Genomic DNA, 8,158 nt, shown 5'->3' with positions numbered 1-8,158 from the left:
AAACAACCCCAAAATGAGGAAGTATGCTTTCCGCTAATAGACAATTTGTCTGGAGGGATCTTACGTTATGTTTACATGTATGCTTTGTCAAGCGATTCTTCCACAAACATCAGAGACTTTAAATCTAGTTTGCCATCAGGATATTGGTCTTATCTTTATCTTTCTGTTTTTTTAAGTTTTTTACTTTAATCAGTGTACCATATAGTAGGGGTATTGTATTCGTTAGAATAATTGTTCTTCTTTTTTCTTTTATCTATCCTACTTTCTGTGTAATTCTGAAAAGGTACCATGGAAACGGAAATAAAATCATTCAGAACTTGGGCTATTTTTCTCCATTAAAACCTGGTGTTGGATGTAGTTTTCAATTCATGCATGATAAAAAATATTTTACTTTATATGCGATTCATATAACAATATTTAAATTATATATTTTTTGCAGTTGTTTTATATTTAAAGGATTTAAAGTTATTAGATGTTGTTTTCATAAACAAATTGAATTTAGTTATACTTAAATACCAAAAAATTCTATACCTAGTTTTCATGTAATAGATTGATTTGTACCATATAGCCCCACCATTAGTGAAAGTATTGTAACGAAATAGTATCAAATCTACAAACATAGAAACTGACATTATACCAACCCATTGTTATCAAGGGGATGTTGAGTCGAAATTTGATCATTTTTTCCGTCTCAAATTTGATGACTGTTTCATTATAATGACCGGCCTGTCAAAAAATGACAATGTCATTAGGAGCTGCACAAGGTGGAGGGTTGATCACGTGGTGATGAAATTGTCACGTCACAGGAAGTCATTTGCATCGATCAAATTATTGAGATTCAATTTTGTCAATTGGATCTAACATGTAATTAAATGGAGAAATTGCTGCAATCAATGTCTGCAATCTGGAACGAAGCTGAATGCAATTTACAAGAAATACGTTGGTTAACATCGTTGCACACACGTGCATAAAGATACCAAAAAAATGCTGTGCGTTAATAATTTGTTAAAATACATGTCAAATTATTTCGGCATTGGAACAAATACTGACGGTGAACTCTCCTCGATTCGCTGACCGTTTCAAGGGGGTAATACCTACATTTAAATTAAAAAATACCCCTGCCGACCCAAAAAACAACGACCAAAAAATAATAAACATTCGTTTAATTTACCTACATTTTATCTTTCTATCGATTTCTACAATTTTATTAAGCTAGAACATCGCTACAGTATTCCATTCAACTATTCTTTTATGGTTTACTTTTGAATTACTTTTTTGCTGGTGAAGGCAAGTCATTAAAATATATATGTATTCACCAGATCCTGCAGTTTCTGCATGTTCTAATATATAATTTAATGTAAGGAAAGAACTTTCCTGATTTTTCAACACTCAATCTGGCATGGCATACAGATGTCGACACTCAGTTCCAACTAAAATATTTAATAAGATGTTCAAATTTCTTACAGGGACCCTTGAATCAATTTCCAAAAAATATCATGAAGATCAGAAGGAATGTCGTTGCGTTGCCATGGAGATGAAGACAGGTGAGAGGTCATGTGTTCACTGCAGACGTTGCCATTTGATGCCTGTCAGGCTGGAAAATAAAAAACCGACAACACCCTGGTCCTTTTGCATAGAATAGGGAGGTTATATTAAAAGACAGGTATTAATTTAGTCATTATTAAAAATGAAATGACACATTTTATTAAAATATCAGGTTTTGGAAAGTTTGATTGTTCAATATATTTCTATGGTAATTTGTCAGTTATAAAATTGAGATGTAGCTGTATTCATTAATCGGTTCCTCAAACAGGAAACAGCCCCTTGAACTTAGGCTAAACATATCGCATTTCAGAAATATTTAAGCAGACCTGAATGTTAAAATGTCCGCTGACCAGAGTGTTCGAGTGTATTTCGGTTTGAGAGAACTATTTGTATGCTGATATTTTGAAAAAAATGTCCTTACTAAATTTAAAATTAAGGAAAATAATAGAGTGGCAGTAGATTATTGAGTTCAATGATCCATCATGGGTCAATCATATTTTCCAAATTTACAAATACAAACCTATAGATGGTTATCATAGGACCAGTATCGGATCTTTTGTAGGTCAAGGGGTGTTCATGATACTGACCAGAAACTGACCACAGCCCAATAGCCTTTCAAGGGTCTCCCATTTCAGCTGGGTAACACTATATACTTGGTCAGCAGATAGTTAACCATGTTTTACTAGCATGTTGGACAACAGTTTCGACCTTCTGCACTGAAGAGCTGTCATTAGACTTAAAGACCTTTTGTACCTCCTTGTGAAGAGCTGATTTAAACTTCTTCAATTTAATGGTTGAAACACCGTCACAGGCCCTCACTGTCCCTTCCTTGACCCTAGGTCTTGATGGCTGCCCACTAAAAATAAGACAAGATATAATATTATGACAGTAAATTCGTCTTTGTCATCTAGTTTGCAAATTCTTTCCAGCCATAAGTCATGGTCACTGAATTCTTATGAATTTTTAATGTATCTGCAGCATCTGTTTGATTAAAGACCTATGGTCAGTTTTATTGGCTCTATGATGGTAAATGATGTCAGATACGTTTTCTTTGCTAACGACACTAGATTTATTGGATGGTTTTACACAAAAAGGTATTTATTATTTTTGACCCACAGGGCAGCCTCATGCGACGGATCAAGTTCAGAGGAAATGTCATGAAGCTCAGGGAGTGGTCAGATTCATATGTAACAAGTGTCAACTTCTGCAAAAAAAAATTGGAGAAAAAATAGTGCAAAGAGGGAAGCTAATTGTGCTGTCACAAAATATATATAAAAAAAACTAAATAATTACGGTTTCCTGAGAGTTTTGTACGTAATATATACATTCTCATAATTATGTCAAATTAGAGCTTACATTTTTACAAAAGAGTCAAATAACTACTTTGCTTGTGATTTGATATTCCCCATTTTGCATGCATGTTCCTTGTTGTTATCAAAGTAAGTACTTTAAAATTGTTTAAAGCAAAAAATTAAGACAAATTAAGGTGTTACATATGTTTATATAGAAATAAAATTATAGTTGTTTGAGTACTGTTCGCTCATTTCTTCGCGTAATGTCTATCAAAATATTTCAAGTTAATTGTTGATTTGGTTTTAATGATGGCTATTGGAAATGATATATAGTTTATCCTTGGTCGGTACGGTAAGGCCAAACCTAGTTGGAGTGAGTGGGTGAAACAAAGTACTTTTCTATTTGTAAAACAAAAAAAAACAGGAGGGGCGGATCCGATACCAGTTTTAGCATGTTTGTTGATTTTCTCAAAGGGAAAAATGTTACGATATTGTCATGCTTTTTTCGGAGAAGAACAAACTATTGGTATTGTCACAGCCTTCACGTGAATGTTACTCGTCGTCGAATAAAATCCTGAAGTTTCAAAATAAGCTCGAAAGAAACTTGGTACACGTGTTAGAGACAATATGTTTACGTTCAGCAGGGCCCATATCACTGGCTAAAGCATTGCCGACTGAAAAGCAGACGAACGCTCGCTTTCGCTTCGCGACACTCTTGTTCTTATATAACCAAATCACGACATTATAGAGGTAGTTTCTACCTATGCTAATAATACCATAACAAAACAAATTTGGGGTTATATAGAAGTGCGCTTGTCATTCGCATGTCGGTCGGTCGGTCGATCAGTTTGTTCTGTCCTGAAGATCGCTCATGAAAGAGTCGACGGACTTAATAACGTTTCGTACACATGTTTAAAGCCATAAATAAAAGTTCGTCTTCGTTTACAAATTACAGATTTCTGACTGAGTTATGTCTCATTTTACACTCGGATTTTCCCTCCGAAGTATGTGTCGGTACAATAACTCATGAAAGGCTTGTAGGATTTATTAATTTACGGAATAATGTGCGCTTTTCACCTAAGAATTTGCAAAGAAGGCGTCCGCACGATAACGCATGACAGATACATTCAAATAGTTTTGGTACAAACGTTTTAATCTAAAATAAAGATCAAGTTCGACTTCGATTACAAGCAACATATGTTTTATGCTGTTATGGTCAATTTTCAAAGAAAAAGAAAACAAAGGAACCATTCCTGTGTCCAGGTTACGTGTGGGGGTATCCGTCACTCCTGTGATCGCTTTAGTTATGGTTCGTTCCAAGAAATGCTGGAACGAAAGATTATGAGCTCCATGTATAATTGAGTTACACAACATAAAAAGGCACAGTTTCAAGTTTTATATGAAAAACCATCTATGGTTACAACTTCTGTATATCAAGATGAAGTAATGCTTCGAGTTGATTTCTACGAAACAGTTGCCAAAAAACTAAACAGCTGTGTCTATATTTTCAAATCAAATGTAGCGGAACTTCTGACGCTTAGGTGCTTGGAATGAAGTGGTTGCAATTATTATAATAAATGTTCCCTTTCCAACAGAAGTATTTCATAAAATATATTATAGCAATTGAACAAATTTTCACATCATCGTTTCCTGGATTCTGTTTAACTGAACTTTTCCATATCTTCTTGTAAGGTTTTCAATGAGTGGTAATTGATGAGCTGCCATTTTGTTACTATAAATTCATTTCGATTTCTTTTAAAATTAAATACAATAATCTACTAACCTAAGTTCATGTAGAATGTATGATTAAAAGAACATGAAAATAACCAATGCTCTTTGGTTTTCTATGAGTGATATTGATGAGCTGCCATTTTGTTGCTATAAGGCCAAAAAAATGTTTGTTTAGGGTAACCTTCCCAAAATTTCTAGGTAGGGTGGGTAGGGATTTTTTTATTATTATTATTATTATTTTAAATCTGTCGTAAGTTCAGAGTGTTTTCTTGCACATGGCAGTCTTTCATACATAACTGTCATTGCCTGACTTTGTTTTATCATATAAACAATAATTCTGATTAAAATCTGCTTTTTTCCGCCCTTCGTAACTCTCTATTCGCTAACGAATATTTTTTTTTGCTCAGAAACGGAAAAAAATAGTTAGGGTCGGCGCATTTTTATAGGTAGGGTCGGGTTACCCGAAACAGACATATTTTTTTTAGGCGTAATTAATTTCGATTTCTTTTAATTCATTATTAAATTAAATACAATAGTCTTGTTACCTAAGAAACCAAAGTTCATGTAGAACGAATGACTAAATCAACTGCTCTTACCAATTTGATTACATTTAATACTTAACACAGGTTCACCACATTGAACTTCAGTTAAAGACGCTCATGTGGAAGTAATATAGTTTCCAGATTTTCTTGTTTATGAACTGAAAAAGCAACAAACATAAACACCACCCTGCCTACATCCGGGGAGCGTCAATCATCCTGCCTCACTGAATACATGATTCATATACCTGACAGGGATTTCAAATTTAATAAATTTATGGCAGGCTTAAAATGCTTGGCATCATCTTTTGAAAAGCTTCGATTGTCGAAAATCTGCGTACTTCACAGTGCAGGGAGTGACCATTTGAAAAAGTTGCTCGCGTTACTGCTATGCAGTAATTGTTGAATGAAATGTTACGTGTACCTGAAATTCCACATTGTTGCGAATATTTCAAAACAAGTTCGTTCGCACAATTAAAAATCATCTTGAAGGATGGGTTTCAACTTTAATTGTCTAAAAATAAAGGTTTGTACCTTATAATTGTTTGAAAACTTATGATCTGAACTTAAAACCCCCTGGAAACTAGAGTTTCGTGGTAATAATGCCTATGACTCTGAAGTCAACATGAGGTGTAATTACTTCCGTTTCAATTATTTTTATGAAAATACATGTATTTGTTAAATTTAACACTATATTTTGTTTTGTTTATATCATGTCAAGTAATAAAGGTCGGAATATTAAAAATCTTTAAAACATTGTATTCAAGGCTTTGAAGAAACGTACTGATACTCTCGCTCTCGTAAATATGTTTAATTGTTCTTTTGTATGGCCATTGGTGTATATATGCCTGATATTGTTTGTGTTTGGCCAAAGGAATGCATTTGCTGATATTGCCCCCCCCCCCCCCTAAAAAAATAAATAAAATAAAAATAAATCGTCCAAGTTTACTTTTTATTTCAATATAGGAGAAGAAAGGTAATAAAATACGCCCCAAAAGCACCATTTCTTACTAGATATTGTAAAATTATCTTGGGGAGGACCCCAAACTGCCCTGCCAACACTTGGCGCCAAATAAAATTCGTTTCTAAGGGTGGGGCGCAAGCAAAAATGGTTCGCCCCTAAGTCACGCCCCCTCTAATGTCAAATCATGGATCCGCCCCTGAATATTATAGAAAAAGGCATAGTACGTATAAGACTGTACAGTTTTTTTCAGTCATTCTTAACTTACAAGGATTTCCGTAAAACCTGCCATCTAACTTAGAATGTAACGTACATTTTGTTTGGTATTCGTATTTATGCGTCTAATGTTGCATAATAAGTCGTTGCTGACCGCCTTCTTAATTTTAAACTAAAGACATTAATTATTGTTGTTTAACATATAAATTCGTAATTAAACAACAGTGTAATAACATAGAAAACAAACCAACTAACGCTTATAATGGAACTACTCCGTGACGCCGGCGTACAATAATTTCTGGAATGCCAAGTGATAGGAACGTTTTGGCGGTTTCAGTACTTTGACGTCATTTTGGATACGAATTTGCCAGTTTGTGGGAATCTCTTTTTAAAACCTGTGCGTTTGTGGAAAAATGTCTTTACAAAGACCAAAACATGCCCGTTTGTGGAAACCTGCCCTTACATAATAACTATATAATAATCATTTTAACACTTCTACTAAACATTTCGGTCTACACGTTCATCATGTAGAAAACTAATGTGTTTTTTTTTATCTTGCTGAAGGGGTTTGCCTGAACTGTTTATAAAATGTGTTTCAATAACTATTGTTTAATTACTTTCTTCCTTTGGAGTATTACGAAGGAATTGTAAAATATCATATATACGTGTATATTCTTTTATTTATATCACACAGATTTAGGATTACTTTTGAAGGCAGATTCACAAACAATGGCCACATTTAACCACTTGGCGAAAAATGTGTTAAATCTCACAGACCCTTCCCATTATGAGTTATTATCCTAATATTTAGATGTCAGAGGGTAATAGCTGCCATGTTTAGAGCTCTGGCAGCCCTCCAGACATTGATGGTACAAAATCATGTGCAGAATGATTCGGAGAAGACAAGTTCCAGTTGGTGTTATAGATGCACTTGTTGTCTGATAAATGAGGGTGTTTTTTTAATAAAATCGCATGTATAATTTTTGTTATACTTCTAAAATAATCGCATCTGCAGCCAATTTTATATAACAGATTAATTCTTAAATTTGGTCAAAGTGAGCCAAAATGTGTTTTATCCAATAATGCTTATTAATCAATCAAAACATTTACATGTGAAAAATGGCCAATAGATAACCGTTGGACAACTTGAATTTGTATACAAATGGCTGCAGATCGATAAATACGTTTATATTTGAATAAAAGTCCCATTAATATTAAAAGTCAATTTGCCATTGTTTTGAACTTTCAAGATAGCAAAAAAAATATTAAACAACATCGATGCTTACCATTTTTTACATGTTTAACCTTCATAATCTGAGCTGGAACAGACTCTGTCCAAACAGGAAGTTGAATTATGGGATATGACAAAGATGGATTACAGACCTGCACTGAATATGTTCTGCACTGAATGACTCAGTATTACACAAATTGTTTAAATTGAAATTTGATATTTAATATTTCATGGCTCATGTGATGTTGAAATTTGCAGTTCTGAGCGCAAGTAGCTAGAAATATATAAAAAAGTGGCGTTGACATTTAAGATTTTATAATACAAAATACTGACAATTGTGCACCGGAACATCATTAATGACATACTACTGTGACATTTGTTCAGAAACCTGGTAATGATTTTTCGTTTGTAGGAAACACTCGCACTATTGAATAATCTAAGTTGTTGTTGTTTTTCTGACATTTAAAATGAAACGTTCGTAAAAGGAAACACTTACTATGAAAAAACGCCTTCATGCCACACCTATATAATTTAAACGTTCGTTCAAGGAAACACTTGCTGTTAAAATGTCATCCCCGTGCCACACCTATATAACTTATTATTCAATGTGGTTCCTCAATGGTTCTATGAGTTTAATTTCTAT

The 8,158-nt window shown here is 33.8% G+C and overlaps 1 long non-coding RNA gene across 1 annotated transcript; it reads right to left on the bottom strand.

Moving 5' to 3' along the window:
• Nucleotides 1-1,181: 1,181 nt before the first annotated feature.
• Nucleotides 1,182-7,677, bottom strand: LOC128210377 (uncharacterized). Its single transcript, XR_008257151.1, has 3 exons — nucleotides 7,571-7,677; nucleotides 2,299-2,401; nucleotides 1,182-1,594 (listed from the first exon to the last, which is right to left on the bottom strand). It is a non-coding gene; the product is annotated as an uncharacterized LOC128210377 (long non-coding RNA).
• Nucleotides 7,678-8,158: the final 481 nt, after the last annotated feature.

The sequence above is a fragment of the Mya arenaria genome, chromosome 12 (assembly GCF_026914265.1).
Source record: "Mya arenaria isolate MELC-2E11 chromosome 12, ASM2691426v1".
NCBI lineage: Eukaryota > Metazoa > Mollusca > Bivalvia > Myida > Myidae > Mya > Mya arenaria.
This window is presented reverse-complemented; position numbering and strand designations above follow the sequence as displayed.